Source organism: Coturnix japonica, chromosome 11, assembly GCF_054131305.1.
Source record: "Coturnix japonica strain WE chromosome 11, WE-NBRP24, whole genome shotgun sequence".
In the NCBI taxonomy this organism is placed as follows: Eukaryota; Metazoa; Chordata; class Aves; order Galliformes; family Phasianidae; genus Coturnix; species Coturnix japonica.
In genome coordinates this window covers 14,423,037-14,446,268 of record NC_140673.1, presented here as the reverse complement: position 1 = coordinate 14,446,268, position 23,232 = coordinate 14,423,037, and the positions used below count along the sequence as shown (strand labels likewise).

Below are 23,232 nucleotides of genomic sequence, written 5' to 3'. Positions count from 1 at the left end.
TTTCAAAAACCTACTTTGACAGGAAGGAAATAGAAAGACGCGGGATATACACTGACTAAGCAGCAGTTTTGAAGTCCCTCCTTCAGCAATTTCCCTAACTGTGTAAATCTGTTTCATTTTGGCTATTGTAGAGTTAATCGTAGCTGTCCTAGCACAAGAAAAGCTGCTCTGCTGGATGACTGCCAGCTCATGAAAATGAGAATCTGCAGTTACGGACAGAGCAGTTCCAATTGCATTACTTCTCTGCTAGTACATTTTTATGGCAAAACACGCTTCTATTCATGAAATGGCCAGAAACTCACCACAAATATTGCTGCTCTAGAAGTAATGCTTATTTATAATACACAAATATTGTGTGGAATTAGACTGAAAGTGATTGCAAAGATATTTGCAATCTGTATCCCACAGAATATATGCTGATACCAATCACATATGACTTAGTAACGCCTATCTTAAACATTAACAGAATTACTGTAGATATTAGACACATTTAAATTTGGCAACACTTTACTGCTATCTTTAAGTAACATGAAAGCAGAAATCTCACTGTGACTTTACATATTTCAGCATCTCATAGAACAGCACAGGGAAGAAAGTTTTGTGATTCTCAATTATGATCAGAGCAAAGATAATGAGAGATGCAGATCACCAATGGAGCTTAACAAAGAACTTCAGTATCCAGCAATACAGGATATTGCTCTTAGAGAAGAAAACAAAGCCAGTGGAATACCTGTATACCTGGTGGCTAAAACACCGGAGAGGAAAAAATACATGAATGCCTCAGTGTTCAGTCCGTGCCATTCCAGAACCACATAAGCACATCCACAGAAGAACTCACCTGTTTCTATAAAGATGACTTGGGACCATTCATTCTAATGAGTCCAAAATTTGTCTCCATTTACTTTAAGGCCTAAGGCTATGAGAACATGCAATTGTTGCCAGTCACTGTAGTCTTGGTGCAAACCTGCTGCTCCATGGTGGATGCTTCCAGACATGTTGTTACTCTACCATCAGTCAAATACAGCTTAACCTCACAGTGCAAGCAGCAAGGCAGCTCACATTTACTGAAGGGTAAGGGCTGCTCTTTGGCTTCCACCAAGAAATAGCAACTTGGAGCAAGTTCCCATCCTTATCATTCAGCTATCTCTATGTACCCCGTAAAATATTTGCCAGTTGGTTGCATCAGGCTTTATAGGCTAACAAGCATATGCAACCACGTACATCACAAAGATAACCTTTGGGAATAGCTTCTATCTTGAAGGAAAAAAAATATTAGTAATTGATTGTTACAGCAATACAAACCAAAAAGAAAAATCATTACTGATTCATGCTGGGAGCATCAGTTGACCTTTGCAAAAACAAACTAGTCACAACTTCCTAGAACCTAAGAGATCACCTATAATACCTTCTCTTATGGAAATCATAAGTACCGGGAATAGTTTCCTGTAAGAACACAAATTTTTGACTTCTGTCAAAACATCCCAGCTACCTCACAGTGTGAAGCTTTGCGGGATTACTCAATATCATTTCTCATTTTTACTTAACTCATTTCAAACATCTTGAAAGAAAAGTTCCACTTAAAGAAAACTCTCAGATTTCACCAAGTTCAGTTCTGAATAATACAGTAAAATTCCACTCAGAAGAGTGAGAGAAATGTCTATCAGAACAAACTAATAGGCATGCATACAGAAATCATGCGTGTATTCTAACGTTTATTTTTTTCCAACTAAATCGATATTCATCTTTTAAAGAAATACTATCAAAGGCATAGGCCCAAAGTTTTAACAAACTGCAGCTGTGGTATGAAGACTGACTTCCAAGACAGTGTTGTGTGTTCCCCCTGCTGGTTAGCAATTAACTTCAGAGTACTGTTCCTAGAGGTGGCCACCAAGGTGCTACAGTACCATGAGATGTTCTGCATGCCAGAGAAATAAAAATCAAAACTTACTTTATGAAAGAAATCCCATCTGTTGGGAGGTATCACTCACACACTGCCCAGACAAAGCCCTGCACACACACCCAAAGCTGAAATGTGCACAAGAACCAAATACAGACCTCCCCAGAGGGAGAAAGGAGGACAGAAGAGGAAAAATTTTGAAGTGCCACTTTAAACTCAACAAGGTTGGACTCAGCAAACAACTGGGGGAAGCGAGCTGAAGAGTGAAGGGCTCTTCACTGAAGGAAGGCAGCAGCCTGCCCCCCCAGCAGCCAGCCCTCCCTGACTCCCCAGCCATCAGCTGCCTGCACAACCACAGCACCAAATCCTGGCAGGATGTGCTCCTCCTGAGCTGGCAGCCCCACAGGCTGACCAAGGCTCTGCACTAACATGCACTAATGTGTCTCTGTCACTAACTTCACTAACACTGTTGTTGCAAATGCTTCAGGACACCTGCACAGTGCTAACTAAAACCCAGCTACCAATTCATGTTGCCCCTGACATCTGCGGGAAAAGTGTGGACTGCACGGGAAATAAAGTATTCCTGGCAAGAAGCAGTAAACAAATAGATCCACACTTTGGAATTTGTTGTATTTACAGCAGCCTCAAGGTCTATCCTGTGCAAGGCTCCAGCAGCAGCCCAGGGTCACAGCACCGCACCCAGCTGGTCCCTGGGCTGCCTGGGGAAAGGGGCTGCCCTGCCATAGAAGCCCCTCTGCAGGGCCAGCACTGGCCTGCACGCCTCATCCTAATGGTGGTGAAATGCTTGGCCTGGTGTAAATGCAGGATGGTCTGGTAAAAGCCTGTGGAAGAACCACATCACAGTGCTCGTTCATCTGAATCTTCCTCCTCCACACTGACTGCAAAACGCTATGAACGTAATTTCCAATAAAACTGATCTGGCACGATAGTCAGTGCAGAAAATACTATGTGACAGCAACTAAGTTACAACAGCTACAGTGTAACATAACTGAGGGAAGCCGAGTCACATGTGGTTGCTCCCCCAGCACGTGGGGAAGGCACAGCCCTGAAGGCAGCTACACCTGGAACTATAAAAGGACAAAACGTGTCGTCATCTTCAATAAAGCCAGCAGCAATTATTTGGGGCTAGCAAGAGCTGGTGAAACTGGGGAAGCCCAAGAAGTGTTCTGGGCACACCTGGTGGGATCGTGGCACAGGATCGTGGCAGGACGCACATCCCACAAGCCAACAGCTCCCCAGCGAAAACGCAGTGAAGCCGCAACGTGCTGTCCCGCACCGCGCTAATCCGCACACCGCCTTCACGCCTCTCATGTCACCACCACGCCCGCACCAGCTCTACTCTGCGTTCCTACAGCGCTAAGCTCAGCAGCACGTGAGGCAGCACCCACCCCACACAGGGCCGCCCTACCGGCCCCATACACCGCTCCCGGCGACACCTGCAGCGCGCACCGCAGGATCCGACGGCAGCTCCTCAACTCCTCTCGCCGCTGCCGGGACCCGACGGCCGCTGGCTGACAGTCACTGCTGGCTGACGGTCGCTGCCGCCCAGCCTCACCCTCGTCTCTCGCTCCCTGTAGTCCTACGGTCGGCCACCCCAACCACGGTCCCGGTCCCGAACCCGGCCACGAGCGAGACACGGACCGCCGCCCACCCCCGCTCCGGGCCGCTGGCACATACCTGGCAGGGGCTCCGTCCACGCCGCGTCCCTCGGGGCAGGCGCGCAATTGCGCGGCTACGCCATGGGCAGCGCAGCACCGGCCGGGAACGGAACGGATCCGAACGGGACCCTCACCGAGGCCGACCCAGCGCCGGCCACTGCTGCCCGGCCCGCGGCGAGCGGGAGGAGGCGGCGAGAAGGAGGAGGAGGAGGAGAAGGAGGAGGCGCGCAGCCGCCCGGCCGGCCCCCAGCCCGCGAGTAACCCCATGGCGGCAGCGCCGCGCACAATCGGAGCGGGCCGGGCTGCGCCGTCATTGGGCGCGGGGCGGAGATTGAGCCGGGACAGCCCCGACCGCATCCACGCCTCCAGGGCCCATTCACTGCGCGGACCCAGCTGGGATCCGCTCCGTACCTGAGCACCGTTTGGCTGCACCTGCGCTCCGCCTGCCCGCGGCTCTACCCGCGGCGGGGGAAGGAGCTGCGTGATGTGGAGGCGGAGGTTTGCGAGCGCAAGGGGAGGCTTTGCGCCGGAATATGATAGGAGACGTTCTGTACTGACTCTACTCCTCAGCTTGTCAGAGCTCCCATTTCAACACTGAGATTTTGAGTGAAGGGAACTACTGGGCCGGGGTGCCTCTGCTGCACGGCACCGGTTCTGCTGGGTGCTGCCAGCGTGAACAGGGCGACACCAAAAATCCTGCCTCGTTACGGTACCGAGCCACGACCCCCTTACTGACCGAATGAGCAGCTCCCACACTCACAGTGAGAACGGGCAGAAACATGGTGAATAAAAGAGAAGTTTCAGAAAGCTTCACCAAAATTTTACTAGTTCAGCCTGCTTTCAGAACACTGGGGGTCATTGCTGCAGTGCTGTGTGACCTTAGAGGCCGCAGGAGTTCAGACAACTTATCCACTTATCCATGAAATGCCAGCATGCAGCCCATAACAGCCCCCTGCTACCTCTTAATAGTGCTGGTTTCTCCTTTGGAAGAACCTTGCAGAGGCCCACCATGCCTGCCAGGGGTCTGCAAGCAGTTTGGTCTTGGGCAGTGCCGGGCATCCACACTGGGCAGCACTGCTGAGCATCTCACGGAGGCAAAGCCTCAAAATGTTGGCATTAGCTGAGGTCTTTCACAAGTAAACCAAAGGTTGCTATAATAAGCATCTGGTTTGCCTGAAATATTTCAGTAAGCAGCCTTACAACACTTGAAGAAGCAAGCAAAATACAAGTTTGGGCTGCTTCTTGGCAGCCCAAACCCACTTACACAACTTCTGATTTATTTTTAAGTGTTTGAAAAGTTGCGCGTGTCAGAGCATGCAATAATCCCCTATTACTCCAAGTCTATATGTCAGATACAAAATCTGCACAAGAGACGTGGAGGTGGGGGAAGTCCCTTCAGGAAAGAAGAAATTAATATTTTGCAGCACAAAAAGCAACACCTTTATGTCAGCACATATTGTGTCTACTTCACTTCCACTACCCGAAATCCCAGTGTGTTGATCAAAATGGGACTGAGACTTAAGCAGAGCAACAATTACTATTTAAAATACTCATTTAGGTCTCAATCCTGCACAGATTAAGTTAGATAACACTTATTCAAATGACTAACCGAAGCTGTTCATGTGTATGAAGTGTGTGTACAAGTCTTGGTAAAATCAAACTTGCTGTGATCACTATTTGCACTGATATTAGGTAAGAACTGATTCCTGCCCTTAGAGCCACCTTTGTTAGGTACTGAGCATTCGCGAAGATGAGGCTTTACACCACTTCACTGAGGTCTGTAAAACTTCAAGACTTTCCAAGCCATGTTCAACATTGATTTGTAGCTATAAACTCCTCTGTAATTAGTTGATGTATACAAAGTTCAGTGACTTAAGGTAAGTTACTATATATGAGTACAGTTAGGGGAATGTTTGGTTGACAGAGGAACATAATGATTTATTGGCTTTGGCAATGTGTTTTTTAATAATACTTCATGAAAGAACAAACAGAAGACATTTCCTATTAAAATCAAGTTAACTCCTCTCAGCTGTAGCGTTCAGCTGTGGAGAACTGTATATGTAATCTGCATCTTTAGTTACTTTTTAAGCATTTGCTGCTCTAGTGATTCACTTCTTTTCCAGGGCAGGATTATTTCACTTAGCAGCCACTGCCCAAATCCAACAATGCAAAGGATTATCCTCAGTAAGGTACATGAAAGCTGTGGCAAATCATTTTTGCAAGAGAAACCTCTTGCACTCTTACAGAGTGCTGCAGAACTCAGGCTAAGTAAATGCCAATCCTTATCTTAAGGACTGTGCCCCAAGTTAACACTTTGCAGTTTCAATGTCTCTTATTTTTGAGACTGCATCAGTTCTGAGTCATAACCACTAAAGGCTTTTGAGTCTATGTAGACTCAAAATTCATTAGGAATATACTTCTTATATACTTAGCAACAACTAATGAGCTACTCACAAAAAATAAATAAATAAAATTAAATTAAAGGCCATCATCAATTATAACCTCACATTATTATCATAAAACTCCAACCCACTCTGAAGAGTCAGAGGAGTCCACATCACATGAACTAGCATCAGTACCCTAAAACAACATCCTGTATGAAGTAACTGATCCTCTCTAGTGACAGGAGTTATTAATGTGGATACAATTCCAGACTACTTTGTTTGGATCTTTATAATACTAACCTGTATAGGTACATTCTGGCCTTTGTCACTCAAGCCTAAAGATCTCACTGCTATAACATAGAGACATCCACACCACTCTGTGTGTACAGAAGCCTTGCCACCAGTCAGGTTCTTCAGTGCACAACACACTGAGTACCAAGCAAGGAGCCAAAAGAAAGAGGGTATAACAGCTTAACTGCTCTATGGAATAACCACTCTCAAACTGATTTGGAGACTCTAATTCTGAAAGCAGGTATTTCAATAAACAAGCAACTTAGCATGAAAACATCTTCATGTCAAAGCATTTCGAGATCACAGAAATGAATCCCAGGCATTAGTAAGAACTAATTCTTCCTTACAGGTAATTTTATGACTTTATCCATACAATTTTTCATATGAAGTTTCAATTAACAAAATTAAGCCATCTAAAGCTTCTTAGGAAATAACTCATTAATATCAACTAATGAGGTTAAAATTCTGCATTCCTTACAAAACAATCCTGCATTCCTTGAACACCTAGAACTACCAAAGCTAAGTAAATGTTAGCGTTACACTATTAGGCCTGTCTGTACTTGAAATTCATTCCCTGTCTTAATCCAAAGTACCTTTCAAGTGCTGCAGAAAATCTGGAAAAATTCCAAACAAAAGCAAGTCATATACTACCCAAACCTGGAAGGTACCATGGGTTTTGAGCTCCACACTGAAATCACAAACCTCATTTAAATAACACATTCCTGAAGACTTCAGATTTAAAAATATATCATTTTTTGTGTGTGAAAAACACACAAAAACTCTCTCATGTGTCCAACCATCCCTTCTGTGACTCTTACCTGCTCACCTCACACTGACTCCCCCATATCCAGCACCCCTCTTTGACTCTGATGCACCCCTTATTTTCCTTCCAATATTTTTCTAATGCTTATAGGCCCTCAGCAAAAGAAGTGTAAACTCAACAGACCAGAAGAGGGAGGAAAGAAAGAGACCATATGAGAGAAGGGGGAAAAAAAATTAAAAACAAAACAACAACAAAGATGAAACAAGAAAAATGTGAAAGTAGCATACAGCCATGGCTCAATCACTTCTTTTTGGCTGGATCCTTTATTTCCTGTTATATGTTCAGAGCATCATCCAAAAAGCAATTAAACAGACCGAAGTCAACAGGTGATTTTAACCTCTTCAGTTCTGGGCAGTTCTATTTAGATTTGATCAGAAAACACCTAGAACTTCATAGAAATCAAAGATACTAGTAAGACATACACAGACTTCCAGATTAAAGCCTGTGCATTCACCTCTGCAAATACCTAAACTACAGAATTACACATGTGACTAAAATTGTACCTGTGGTCTGCAGGGGTCCCAGATTGCTATATACTACTCTGAACTTTAAAAGTATAAGGCATGCTTGTGGTTGAACACTACATTATGGATGGAATTCTTCACAGTCAAGATGTAAATGTCACAGACTAAAACCTTCTCATGTATACAGTGGCATTATTACTTTTTTTCTTACTTTCCTATATACACAGGGTGCCAAAAGTTTTACTGAAAAAACAAACAAGACAAACCTGTTTTCTAGAGAGATAACTTAAATAAGCAAAGGCAAGTGAAAGAAAGGAATGCACAACAAAAGAAAGCTATCACTGAGGTTTGATATATTGAATTAGCTATATGACCTGGATATTTTCCTGTAGCCGTTTTGAACTTTTATTCATTTGTTCCTCTCTTTTGCTTGTCTTCACAATCTGATTTGAATGCAAGCACACATCTTGCTGTGTCATGACACAGACATGGAAGGAGGTTCAAGTACAGACAGCATCACAGATGAAACTGAGGAAAATCAAGCATGGAGATTCACAGACTTTTTTTTTTTTTAATTAAATTTCATCGAGTACAGCAAAAATGCCTGAAATAAGACTGTAGTTCTGTCCTGAAATAGAACTGAGTAGATGTTTAGAATCTAACTAAAAATGCTAAAGAAATGAGAAAATATTCCTTGTGTATTCAAAGAAAAAGTTGCAGATAATTGTTTTATTAAATGAAGCTATCATTTTTGTCAGCATTCTGTTTGCAAAAGGTCTTAAGGATGAGGTAAGCGTGAAATTGTTCATTTAAAATATTTGGAGTCCAAAATAGACAATGACATTTCAAAGTGGGAAGATTAGACAAGCGTATACTCTGCTTCCAAAGCAGTTCCCCCACAGTGGAAAGTCACCTAGTTAAACATATTGTCCGCAGGAGCTTCAACATCAACCTGTGGTAAAACTTCTAGGTTTGCAATCATAGCAATGGATTGCATAGATTGCAACTTAGTTGAGCTCCAGAACTTCAGGGAAGGAATTCTGCAGTGCCACTCTATGGTTAGAGTTAGAATTGCTCCTAGAGAAAATAGAAGTATTTTTTTTTCCCAGAAAACTACCAAGACCACTACAAAATAAACATGTAAAAATGCACAAACTTTATATTTTCCTCTGAGGTTTTCGGTTTAGATCCCAAGTTACAGATTATTTTAAAAGCATTTCCTTTACATACACTGTACTGCTATTGCTATTCCACAGGACAAATTTAAAATTATATATATATTTTTTTCAATTTTTATTTTTCCAAGGACTTTTTTGCAAGCATTGGGCCTCATTTTTTTTCCTCTCCCTGTGATCTGTAGTGCACTACATTCAATTTTATTTTGCCCTAGACTGCTAATGATTAATGCCTTATGCTGGATATGTGTCTGTTTCCTCCCATGTGCTAGCTTGTTGTCCTTGGAAGAGGAATAACAAACGTGCCAGGGAATGTGACCTATCCATCTTAACTGTCCTTCACTGGAGTCTGAGTGGAGATATAAGACAAGTGCATACATATAATTCCTGAAGGGTTTATACTTAAATTTGACACATGATTTGCTGCTGGAAGACTTTCATGTCATCCATTGATTCATAAAGTATCAATTATTTAGAGCAGATGTGTGTGAACTGCTATCAAAATTCACTCTTTGTTCCCATTCACACATTTTTTTAAAAAAGCCAAATACAATCTTTTTCATTTACACAAAAGATCAAGATCTTGAGAAAACAAAGAAGAAAAAACAATCCAGTCCCCTTACAACCTACCCTTACCAAGCTCTGTGAAGAAAGAATGCCTTATCTTAACATTCAGATGCTTGTAAAGCCACATCAGGCAGACAGTAGAGAAGGTTCTGCACCTGGGAGGAAGCCTGAGTTCCAAAGAAGAGAACCCACTTGAGAAATTGGACATTCAGGGCAGTTTCAGGGGAATATGTATCACTTCAAACACATCTATTGACTGTACGAGTGACAGTGGGGCTTGTGCAGAAAGACAATCTTTCAATAGATAGGTTGAAAGCACCTATAGATGAATGAATAACACCAATTACAGAATAGATCTGAACTCAAAGACTTGCAAAATATCTGTTCACAAGCAGCCCAAAGTATCCCCAGCTGGCTGTAGTTTCATGAATATTCCCCACTAAGGGGCCAAACACAAACTTTGGTAATTCTCACTGCTGCTTCCTGTAAGCCACCTCCATCTCTTTTGCACAACTTAATGTCGACAACCCTTAAGTATCTCTGAATTATTTGTTCCACATAACTGCTAGTGTCAAATGTGAAGGTGACAGCGAGCTGAAGGACAAACTAAATACCTCAGAACCAGTATCCTCTCAGAAATCTTTCCAAGGTTATAATATGGATATCACTTTAAAACAGGAACAATCCCAGCCCAGCTCTATCTCAGGACAGAGAACCTTCTGTGCAAAACAGATTGCTTACAGTCAGCTTGTATCTATTGGATCATCTGAAGTTTATCAGACAGATAAAATTAAACGCTCAGTGCTGTTGAAAGCCATGGTCAAAGAGAAGAAAAAAGAACAAGGAAATCAAGGGCAAGTTATACTTTTAGCAGAGAACACGAATTCACACAGCCAGTAAAGCAGATATTTAGATATTTCATTTTCGATGTTGTCTTAAGGACTTTGTTTTATCCTGAAGGTCAGGAGTTCCATCTGCACCAGCATTTTTTTTCTGAGGTAGTCACACAACAACAGGTGTCTACCATTGCTATATGGTCCCACAAGAGGCTTCTATGCCCATACTGAAACATTTGTGCTTTCCTGAACTAGCCAAAACATACCTAAAATATTGAACTTGCACAAGCTGTAGTAGACCAAGACTATGAAGAGAGATTTAGTGCTTGCATTTTCTTTTTGATACCTTTATTTGCTCTTTCCAAAAACAAAACAAAAAACCTCACAAAGACAAAACAAACAAACAAAAAACTGAAATGCAATGTACCTTTTTAAGGCATTGACAGATAAAATTTACCTCCTCTAGAAACCATATCGATGTAGCTAAATATACACAGAAAGATCTGTAAGCCACTGAGCTCCTTGTCACACTACCACATTTTTGTGTGTCTTTCAGGTATTAGATGTCAGTATTTTTTATTTTTTTTTAATATCAAGAGTCAACAGAAACAGAATGGTTAACTACACTGAAAATTGATCCTAATGAGCGAGCCCCAATACTGTCACTGTGAGGGTGAGAAGGGCGTCATGCTAAAGCATACTGGCTGGCCACCATCTGCCTCATCCTGTTTCTCACCAATCACTTTGTTAATGAGAAGTAATTAATTCCAGAAAGAAGATATAAGAACAGATTTGAATAAACACTTAAAAATCAAGAACAAGTCTGAACTGTGATCAGACTGTATGTGCATCTCTAATAACAATTAGTGTAGTACAAGAGAAAGCAGTCAACAGGACAGAAGCTGTATCTCAGTTACCTGATAATAGGGTGAATTACCTCCAACCAATTCCAGTGTGGACTGTACACCCACTGGAGCACATTAGGTGTGCTTCTGGGTCACAGTTTAATTTCACCCAGAAGGAATCCTATTTGTCTTGTGCAACTTGCTTCATCATGTAAACCAAAATGCCACAGGGATGAATGGCCAGGAATTTGGCTTCCAAAGCCTACCCCTGATTCAAAGTGAAATGCTGAATTAGACATACACCCTGCAGCTGAAAGGACACAATTTTAGTCTAGCTGGTCTACAGCCACCCAAACAGATCAGAAAAGCTTACAGACAAGATACTGCAGGGCACTGACAACACTAACAATTGCTGCCTGAAAAAGAGTTATCTGACGCTGTTCCAGGATACTTGTACACAGAGCAAGTTCAAATTCACAAAATATTTTTACACTCTGCTTCATAGGGGCTAAGCAACATTCATGTACTGCTCTGCCTCCTGCTCTTCCTGTTTTGACTCCTCATGTTATCTAGGCATTGTACAGACCTTCTGCTAGGGACACCTCCACCAAATGTGAACTTCAGGAGATGGTAGAATCCCTTCTCCCCAGTTCTTCTCCTCAACAAAGAACAAGTGATGCTTCCACTACACCTAGAACCTTGAACACTTGTATGTGTGATATGGTACAGACATGCCAGAGGAGATAACACCTACTTAAAAGCATTTCTAGAATGGCTTTACTTTTTCCACAGTAAAGACAGTCTAACTCCAGTCACATTTCATCATATGGGATGCAATTCTGATCCCTGTAAAGAAAGCAGAATTATTTCTGTCTAAAGCTTCAAAGTTAGAAATATAAAAGACAGCAAATTCTCTTTAATGCAAAAGGGATTGCAAAGATAATTTCATTACAATTCTGTGAGAAATACCACATCCATTTATGATGAAACAGATTTATTCAGCACAGCTATGAGAATACTTTTTCTTCCTTTTCTTTTTTTTTTAAACAAAGAAAAATAGCTGTTTCTGTGACACAATATACTTTCTTTTACTAAAAAAGTGCTACAGTTACCGCTAGTAACACTATAATATGAGGGAAGGCACAATAATGGCAGCAGAGCGGCAAAAACCAAGGTACTGCAAGAGAAGACTTCTCAAATGCAACAGACAAAGACACAAAGGAAAAAGAGCTACTTTCCCTCAGAAGACCTCAGGTATGTGAAGATCTCCAGAGACAGACCCTTGTCTCCACTGCCAACCCTTAAACGAGGTCCGGGAAGAGGTGGATCCTGGCCCAACCCTTTTCAGTCGCTCAGGTACACTGAATGCACCTGAGCTCCCCTGGGTTGGCACCAGCTTCCACCAGGTGCTCAGTCAGCTCTTCAGGCCATGACTTGGCATTTCTGCTACAGGTAGTATACTAAACCATCTTTACAGTGGAAAGGCCAACTTAGCATCTGTTAGGTCAAGTTAACAAAAGACAGACAAAGCATAAGACTGAGCTACACTCTTGCAGTCACAAGAAAGACAGTGTTTAAAAGTAAATCCCAACCTAAGTGGTAAAACTAGAGCTTCTGCTGCTTTTCATGCATTTGTTCTGTTTCTGTAGCTTAAAAGAAATAATAATAAAATAAAAAGCTCAAACCAACATATTCTGCAGTTTAGTACAATTCTCATTCTAGTTTTTGAAATGCCACTGAAAGCATAGTCTTTGGTAACTATTCGCATATATGTCCATTTCTTACTGTAACCATAGACATTTCCCATAGGGGCATAAACTGGGGAACATTCTTAGCTCAGATTTGTTTTCCCTGTGCATCCACACATGTGGTGAACAGCTGTACAAGTTGTAAAATTTTCTTTACACATTGCACATGTTTTTGAATATAGTATGCATGTACATGTATAAAGGAAGTCCTAAAGCAAAATAACACATTATTTCTTTTTTTTTTTTTTTTGTAAATATTTCTGTGGTTTTTGGTTTGTTTGGTTTTTTTTTTTCCAAATAAAGACAAATGTTTTCTGCTTAGCTTCCACTTACAAAATAATAGCAGTTAATTATTCATAATTACAGGGATTCCAGTTTTTAACGTGAGCAACTACCTCCACTGTGGCAAAGAATCAAATGCTGTCAAAACCAAATCTGCAAAGCAACTGTTACTATGCTATTGTGATCAGCTCCACTGCAATAAAACATAGAAATGAAAATGTAAATTGTTACTTGTATATACATTTTTCTCCAGGGTATTATAAGCAAAAATTGAAAACAGCTGAAATTGTGTCACCCTTCCAGAAAGTAAATATTGCTAATATGAACCTGATGTGTTAAAGGGTGGGGGGAAGCTCCAGAGACCAACGTTCCCTTCATTAATGCTCTACCACCAAATTAAAGAAAGGTGGGGTGATTTCCCCATCTCTGGTGAGAGCTCAGTTTTCTGAACACAGCTAAATCATACCCCGAAGAGATATCTTATCTGCAAGGCTCGTGAAAAATATCCGAAGAGTAAATAGTTAGCATCTGGAATGGACCACACTGCATGAAGTAACAGTTATTTCATAGGAGATTTCCCATGGTAGATATTCCCAAACCCAAGCATGAGGTCTTCACTCCCTCCCACGCCCACCACAAATGATATCAGTTAAGTGCTGTGCTATACTATTAATACACTCAGGGAAATTTTAAATAACAAAGTACATACTGCCAAGTACAGTAAAACGATACCTTCTTTCTTGGTTATTAGAAAACAAAAATTAAGGGCAGCTCCATTTAATGAGAAGCACCTCCCTTTGCTTCCATCTTTCATCTGCCAGCAAATGCAGCTATTACACATGTGGTTTATCACAGACTAGAAAGGAAAGTGATACACAAGCCACTGCTGGATTTAGTTATATAAATCTGAGCAATGCTTTTGTTCAGTTAGTTTCTTTCTGCTCTCTTACAGCCCTAATATTAACATTTGAAATGCTTCCACAGAATGCTCATTCTTCCAAACTACTTTACAAAATATATATATATATTTTTTAAGCAGCTACATAAGGCAGAAATGTATTGTTACTTGGGTTTTAATGTTGGCAGGTACAAAGAAAGATACAGTCAATTGTACACAGAATTTGTCTGCAGGTAGGTCTTTCATTTCCCACACATCTTCTGCATCCTCTAAAACTGGTCAGATTAAATTTAAATATTTTCCCTCCAATGTAATAAAATTAGCAAAAAGTATTTTCATCTTATGGGTATGACAGGACAGCTTATAAAAGAAATTGTCATCTAATATGAGAAATTTCACAAAATGTTTTCAATGCAATGTATTATGATGACATTCTTCTTTCCTCTTCCTGTATTGTACATGTCAAACAAGCTTTTACCATTTGGCATTAAATTTTGCAACTTTCAGTATTAACTTGTTTGTTCTACAGATTAATCTGGTGCTTTGATTAAGGATATCATCTTCCCCATCTTTTCCAGTGATATTTTCAGGGAACTTTATCAACAGCTCTCATCTTCACCAAGCCTCAGTTCAATAAACTACTGATGTGTTTACCAGCAAGTTAGTAAGTCATCCCACTCTGAGTTAATGAAGTTGCTTGTGTGTCTTGACTTCAGTAGTGCTGACTAAAGCCCTAATGACCTCATCTACCTGGAGATATACAAGTTGAAATCCCTCACTATTTCAGGTTACGTGAGCTCAAATCTCCTGTTGGTACTAGCAAACAAATACTGGCCAAAGATCAACCCTCAAACAAAGATGAGAATCAGACCAAAATCAGCAGAGGTGAAAAGTACACACTGCTTTGTAGCATATGGTATTACACAGCTGCCACCCTGTCCTTTCAGCTCTACTTAACTTATTGGGACAATTTGGACATTACTTGACATGCATGAGAGTAGCCAAATCAGGCCACTTCAGATTTAAAAACCTCTGCACTTCAGCATTTAGACATATGTTCACCAGATATTTTTCTCTCCCAAAAGTTAGAATGTCAGTTTTGTTGGTTTGTTGTTCCCCCTCCCCCCTTTTTATTGCAGCAGTTGTCATGTAGTTAAGCCGCTGTTGATGGACAGGTGAGAGACTGGATTTCTACCATCTGAGGATTATCCTCTCAGCTACTATAAGAGATACAGTAATACATAGGGCCTGTTTCCTGGTGGTGTTGTTGCTGCGTTTTGATTTTTTTTGTTCCAGCAGACATCTTGTAGATGGGAAGGAGGGGAAAGCTGGAGAGATCCCTAGAGCAGGAATGCAACTTCTAATAATGACTTGCAGATGTCAGAGTAATATTCAAGGATCTTCCTATTAGTCCAAAGCTATTGTTTGTAACATATACAGAATAAAAGTCTCATATACATGGCTGTAAACAAACTCCTCATCTAAACAAATTGTGGTTCACCAACTTCAGCCCTGGAGGAAGGAAGGGATGAAAGGCTTAAAAAGTGCCCAGTTTTACAGTGTCACACTCAGATTATCTTATTTTGCCATTATACTTCAGAGGTGAGCTATCTCTATTGTTTGGGTTCCAAATCACCACCAAATCACCAAATTCCACTGCTGGAAATGCCAATGATAAAGCAAATAAAACCATACCCAATACTATGAGATATTTGTGTTCAAAAATTTAGTAGTAATAAGAGAAGATGGGAGTTTTCATATAGAATTTTTAAAATCACTTCCAAAAGGAAAATGAAAACATATTCAAGTTGTGCAATATATCTTGGAGTGTTGAAATGCATCCAACTTTCACAGTAAATAGTATAATATGTAATCAATTATATTTCAGCAGCAAATATTAGGATACTGAATGCCCCCATTTACAAGTAAGTCCTTTCAAGGCTTCAATTTCAGATAGTCTTATTCACATAAGCTGTTTAATAGATATTTTTCAATATAAAGTTAGCATTTGATCTTTATGCCAGTTCTTAATTACCAGACAAACCTCTAGCATTATGCCTGATGTAAAGCAAGGGCACATTGGAGGTCACATTTCTTTCACACACAAAAATAAGCCACTCACGGTATGTCACCACAGAAGAGCTTTGTAACCACGTCACCAACAGGGATTAACTTGATTGCATCTATTAGATTTTCATCAGGATGCCAGACAGCATTTTTACCTGCAAAAAGGCACCAAAGCGTGTCTGTAAGCATCAACTGTATTTGTCAAAGTTTGTTGTAAGGGAGTAGATAAGAAAAGGCACTCCTAAGTCTTACAGACACCCATGAGATGGATGCTCCCTTTCTCCAGTCCCAAACGACCACACTGAGATGTCCCTAGCAGTGTTCTACCACTGTGAATGAGCACAGACTTCCTCACATGTGGGAATAGAAGTTCTTGTTCCTCACAAGATACGTGGGAGCTGTACGTGGGGAGATATGTGGGAGAGCTTGGATGCACCCAAGCTACATTTAAGTCTCACAGTTTCAGAAGGATTTTTTTTAAACACTTGAAGCTTTTATAAGCTAGTGCAATACAAACAGCTGAACTCTAATTTGTTACCTGGTACAACATAGGAAGCCTCCATCCACAGATTCCTATAGTGGTGTCAAGGCACCATGCTGGCTGTGCTCAGAATCATGGGGAAATTATTGCTGTGGGAGTGGAAGTGCAACTGTAGTACTGGATTAAGCTGGTGGTTTAGCTGGTGCAGAGCTTTGTCCTTGGCCATAGCTGTTGCACATGTTCAAGGACCTTTGCAAGCTGTAGTTAGGTCACATCTGTTCCATTTAAAGATTCTTTTAGTCTCCAAGAGTCAAAAGCATAAGAATTTCTGTCTTTTCTAAAACATTTAATTCTTTACTCAACAGTATGTCAAATCTGAATAAGCTTGCTTTCTTGTTTCTTTCTTTCATTGTCAACTCCTTTTCTGGATCCCACTAAACTCCAGATATAAAACAGTATCCTGAAATAATGATTTCCCCAAGGAAAATATACATTGCATTAAAAAAAAAAAAACAACTTTTGATTTTGAATGCAAAACATTTCATGAATATCTTCATCATGTTCTGCAAGAAAATCAAATAGCTCTTCCCAACGACTCATCTACATTTGCTATCGTTTTTTAAAATAATATCACAGCTCAGCTTATCAGCTGATATGATACATCATTATCTCAACCAGGGTTTTTCACCTCTCTCAACCTGAAAGCTTTCCTAAGTTTTTACCACTTTTTTGACCAAACTTCTCTTTCTGTAGCCTGCTTTAGCGATGCTGCAGAAGCAGGAGTCTTATTGACCGATGTGACAGATACTCTGTCTTTTCCATTCCAGTTATTTTCACAGTACACAAAGATGTGATGCAAGGAAAGCCACTTGCATGAGTGGATGCACAGGGAATTGAGGATGTGTGGCAAGCGGCAGCTCTGGGCTTTCTATGTTTGTAGATGTCAAACAGACATGCAGCAATATCTCTATAATTCTACTTCAGGGCAAAATATTTGCCAAATAGTTGCAGATGACTGTATTCTTCTATAATAACAGGAAGAAGCAATGCAGAGAAATGAAATGATTCCAGCACTGGGGTTAATAATTTTAGGACAAGTCCAATAACCCTTGTTGAAACTGTACACATGAGAGGACTGGCGTCTGACAAAATTTTTAATCATAAGGGAACACTGAGAGAACTGAAAACTATTTTAAACTAATGGAAAGGGACACGGCACATTAAAAATTTAAAAGGATCTCTCTTCAAAAGAGATTCAGTAACACCATTCAATTTAAGTTTCCCATGAGCCTCAAAAAATAAAGTATTGAATAGACTTTTATTCATATTTCATGAAATATTAGAATTATTTATGCTCCTACATAATTTTGCTGAAAACTACAGTTAAATGAGCACCACCTGTGAAATTTACATATTCTGTATAAAGTCACACAGACAAGACAAGATTTCTTCAGGCTGTAAAATCTGCCTCAGTCCTCAGACCATCACTACAGGACAACACAACCTGAGCAGATGCAGATTTTGCTCAGGAAGCCAATCTGAGACTCCTTTCAGTCCTTCGTTCTTCTCAGCCGTATGGCAGGTGCTTATTCTGCAAATTCCCTCAGTTCCAGTTTCTATAGGTTGTCATAACTCTAATCCTTACAAACTGCTGCAGCAAATGTAATGAAGCCCATCCCAGTTCTGCTCAGTGCATCCATCAACACCCAACACTTATCAAAATTTAGAATTAATGGATGTAGCACCAAGAGTTCACAGAATATCTTTAATATCTCGTAAGACTCCACTTCAACTCTATTTTTTCAACTGCCTAAAATTTCTTCAGAAATACTATTGCTGTGTTTTAATAAAATTTACAGCTAGGCTTTAAAATTAGTGAGATGCAACATGAAAAACTGAATCAGATTTTCACTAGTTCATTTTTTTCCTAGATCATAATTTATGATACATTAGCCTGTTTTCATTTTAGATAAAATTCTAGAATAGTACTACATTTCTAAACAGATCTTTGTCTCCATTTCAGTATTTCTGCAGGAAGAAATAGTATAAAGGAACCCATAACAATACAAGGCATTTGGTTAATTACAGTTTCACAGAATTACCAAGGTTGGGAAATACCTACAAGATCATCTTGTCCAACCATCCACCAACTAAAAAAAGGTTTAATGATGTAAGTTTCACTGTGTTGCATCTACACAGAAGTTACTCCGTTTTTAGTGAGTATATAATCATTTAATTGAATTTCTTGATTATCAAAGAGAAGAGCAAAGGAGCCACAAGAGTAATGCAAGAAATTCTAGGTTTGATCCAGCTCCTAATAAGAGCAGCTGAAGGGGGCTCTGTTTTTCTCTTGATATCTCCACTGCACTACAGGCAGATAACCCTTTTTCCTTTCTGCTCTTTTACCCTTTTTACATTCCTTACGTATGGAGAAGTTAAAACTAACTAAATAATATAATGCTTAATATGGGGACATGTACTCAGGCACTGCCTGAGATTATTCTTTTCAATAATTTTTAAATAGTTGACTAATTAGATGAATCAAACCCTTGAAAAAATTAAGTGCTCAAAATTCTCGCTGAATTATGGAGTTTTAGATGCATCTTAGGACTTACCTGTCAACACATTACATCACTGAACAAGATGACTGTCATCCATCAGTCACACAGGACAAGAACCTCCTCAGATGACTGAAAATACCCAAGGTTGTATGCTTTTCCTCCAGTACTGAGACTGTACACATTGCATTCAGAATTATACCTCCACAGAGTACAGCAGGATTTGTCCCCCTGCATGCAGCAGTTCTTACAACCACAAAACATTGAAAAGTCACATTCAAAAGTTAATCAGTTGCATTTTTTCTTCACATTTAGAATATTCCTATTTTGGATGGATACTAAGGTGGATTTACGTCTGCAGGAATCACCTGAGGAAAGGTATAGGAAGAAATGGAAATAAGTTACAGTTTTTGTTACTCAAAAGCAGAAAATCTGTCCAGAACAATTTGTATTTAATGGCTGTTTTAGCTCAAAAGAGGCCCTGAAGTTAAAGAATAAACAAACTGTCAGAGGAACAGAGAATAAGTCTCTTAAGATCAGGGTTAAGGTTCATTGGTACAATTGCTCTAAGGCAAAACATTACCACATCTTGGATTAATCCTGGCATGTAGATAAATATAAAGGTACAGCAGTAATGCACATGTAGTGCCTCTTCTGACTGCTGCACATGCAATGCATCCAAAGGCATAATACAACATGTAATGTCTTGTAAAAGTGAATTATTAATTCCAAATATATTGAAACAGATTTAGAAATTCAGAAAAATAGATAATAATAAACAAAAGCTAGATAAATATACTCTGTGGTCCCAGGCTTGCATAAACTGTATTACCCTTCTTCAAGCCAAACACAGACTCCAGCCAGAAATTCATCTCAAGAAAAAAAAAAAAAGCCAGTTTCCTGATCTACAATTGGCCTTCAGCTTTTTTTCTCCCTCACAAAGCCTCAGCATTTCATTTTTTGTTTTAAAAGATTACATTTACACATCTTGACCACCCCATGAAGAAAATCAGACATGCACAGCGCACCTCCATGCTGGAGAATCGTGCAGGATTTGGAGAATAATACAGAAGCCATTGCACACACTCTCTGGAGTAGTTCACCCATATTTCTCTAAGTGTTATATCACATTACTGAGCAAACATTTACTTTAGCATCAGTTGTATCAAAGCCCTCTTTCCTTCTCTCTGCTCATAATGTCCAAGAACGACAAAGTCTAGGGTTTAGCCACATCTCCCCTTCTTACTATTAGAAATACACCTCCTCCACACACTCCGTGCCCTTCCTCGCCACAGGAATTCTCTCTCTTAGAGCTGGATCAGAATTATCAGAATGCAGGCTGCAGTCCCAGCCCAAGTACTCTAATCCCCATTGCCACCTTCAGAGCTGCCACTGCCTCAGCTCCACACAATGCTGAGGACCACGAAAATCTGGACACACGAGAGGCAGGGACAGGGCTCCTGCTGAAAGCACAAGGATCCTCATCTGCTCACTATGCATGGTTATAGTTACCACAGCACCTCACCCAATGCTAAAGTCACATTTCACTGCACTGTTACAGCAATAGACATTTCCGATCAGCTGAGGAATGCTCCTAACAGCACAGATTGCAGGACTGCACACAGCTGTATGTCTACACTGCTTATCCATCCTCCTTTATTTGCAGAGCTGAGCTATGATGGTGAAGGAGAACAAGCTGCTGTTCTGCCAGCAAGCATGTGTGCTTATTTGGAAGCAGCGTGCTATCATTTCTCCTCTAATAAGTACTCCACAAAAGAAGAGCAGTAACAGCCTGAGATTTCTGGACAGTGCAAAGTCAGGAAAAGTGTACTGCTCACTTACGAAGCCTCTCCATTTGCTGATATGCTGCTCGCTTCACAGACTCCTTGGCAGAGGGATGTGGAATATTCCCTAAGGCCTCAACTACTCGTTCTTTTTTCCATTATGGTATTTTAGAAAAGGTTACATTGTCCAAGCTTTATCTAATAGAAGCATAGTAAGAACCATAGTTGGATTCCATGATTCTATGAACCAGCACTGGTAACAGACTCTCCCTGGCTAAATTTTAAAGTTATTAAACATCTGTTAACATAACATGCCTGTAGATGCTGCTAGCAAGAACTGCTGTTGGAATGCGCAGAGAGAGGAGGAAGGAGAAGCAGGCCTTGCACAAGTTTTGCACTGAAGTGGATGTGGAATGTGGTGTGGCACAGGCTGAAAATGCAGGTCAGAGTCCTTGTAGGATGGAGGCCTGGGAGAAGGAGTTCATGCTCATGATATCACTGTGCAGCCCAGTGCCAAAGGCTTGCATATGCAGTTTGAGAGCCAGTTTCTCCTTCAGCTTCAGCACCAGCATCCGGACACTTGGCTCCAAGCCTTTTCATCCAAGCATTATTATAATGTTAGATATTTTGAGCACATAAACATACAGATTGTTTTAATTTACTGCATATGTATGTGAACATGCAGCTAGTGACCTTAAAGGGATTTGGCCCTAATTGGTTAGTTAACAATTTGGTTTGTTTTTAAAAGACGTTGCTATGATAGTTCCATACATGCAAAGAGCCAACAAACAGATCACTAAGCTCCATTAAAGCTGTTAAATATCACAGTCATACAGAACCTAAAGCCATGTTAAGCCTATACGAAATATGGTCACTTAACACACAAAAATTTCACTAAACCTATAATCGTATAAAGGCTGTGACAAATCAACTGATATCCATATAGGAAAATCTAATTACAAATTGATTAAAATTGTTAAAAACATGACAGCCTCCCTCAGAACATCTCACCCTGCACACTCTAGTAACAACGAGTATCTCTTACTTCCCACACCCACCTCTGTAATGAAGGCATTTGGTTGCTCATCTCTGCTCTGTAAAAAACCAACTCCTTGCAATACCCTGTATGAATATAATATCCCTGCCTACAGGTGCAACCATTTGTCAAGCCCCAGTATAACTGGTGATCCTGACCAGGCTGGTATTCAAGCAGAATTATTTAGAAGTGTCCATTTTTTCAGTAAATAGGCCACTAATCTCCTAAAAACACAGTGCTACATGAGTTTCCTATGTGTTTTATTGTAATTCACAATTGCACACTGAGCTAGGCCACAGTTTACACAATTAGGGAGCAAATAAAATGAAGCCCTCTTGAAACTCAGGATCTAGAAAGGAGAAAACTCCCTATCTGTGTCATGGTCTAATTCCTGGATATCCCACTGCTGGCTCTCCCAGATGTGTACAACATGACCTCAGCCCATCCTGAAGCCCCTGTCCCTCCACAAAAATGCACAGTGACTGCAGTATTCACCACATCCAGGGAGTTTGTATTCTCACCTCCCTGTTCTGTACATGCTACACTGCAAGAAAAATCCTTTCTGAATGCCAGTGATTTCACCAAATGCCTGCTCCACAGCACAAGCAACTTGGCTGCAAGCAGGAGCAATCAATCCACTTATAAAATGCAGATTTGAACAGACAAAGCTCTCAAAAAACACAGAATAGGAAATTAAATGTGACAATGGACTGAAATCACTGCCTCAAATGGCACAGCAAGCTCTCTCCCAATGCAGCACAACTCAAGTCTCAATACAGCTCCAGTTGCTGAGGCACTAGGATCTCTGGGGGATGCCTCCAACAATCCTCAGGAGAAATAGCTACAGAGTACTGTGAGTGTGGGAACATACCAGTTGTGTGCCTCTACCCCTAAAGAAGGAATTTCTGAACATAAGACTTATAGTCTTTACTTACTGGCTCACAAAACACATCCCAAAAGCACAAGAGTAAGTCTTCATGCCTGGGAGAGAAAATGCTATAAACAGAGGCAGCACTATGGCACCTGTCTGCACATTATGCAGAGAAATACACTCCCTGTACCAACTTCTAGGTGCATGTGCCAGGCTATTCCAAAGACAGATGGCCAAATTATTCCCTCTCTGACAAAGAAACATATATAAGCTATAAATAGCCTTATAATTTTAAGGATAAAAAATCCCAATAGAGCTGTATACAAGTATGTCCTCCTTTCACATTCTCTCACATAGGTGACTAGTTCACTTAGACAGAAACTACTCCTAATGCTATAGCAATCCTGCTTCTTTCTTTTGAAATCTCTCCTTAAAGTTTATTATCATGTAGAAGAACTGGTTTTCTTTTTTTTCCAATATCACATTGTCTGAATTCTCTCTCTTGTTATAAATATCATAAAGTATTCAAATTTTACCTTGTCATAT

General features: G+C 40.5%; 1 protein-coding gene across 1 annotated transcript in view; it reads right to left on the bottom strand.

Annotated features, from left to right (window-relative positions):
• Positions 1-3,766, bottom strand: part of TGFBR3 (transforming growth factor beta receptor 3) — a 106,559-nt gene extending 102,793 nt beyond the window's left edge. Inside the window, exon 1 of the mRNA XM_015870365.3 lies at positions 3,596-3,766. The gene's annotated coding sequence lies outside the window, so the exon portion shown is untranslated. The remainder of the gene's footprint in view (positions 1-3,595) is intronic.
• Between the last annotated feature and the right edge of the window lie 19,466 nt (positions 3,767-23,232).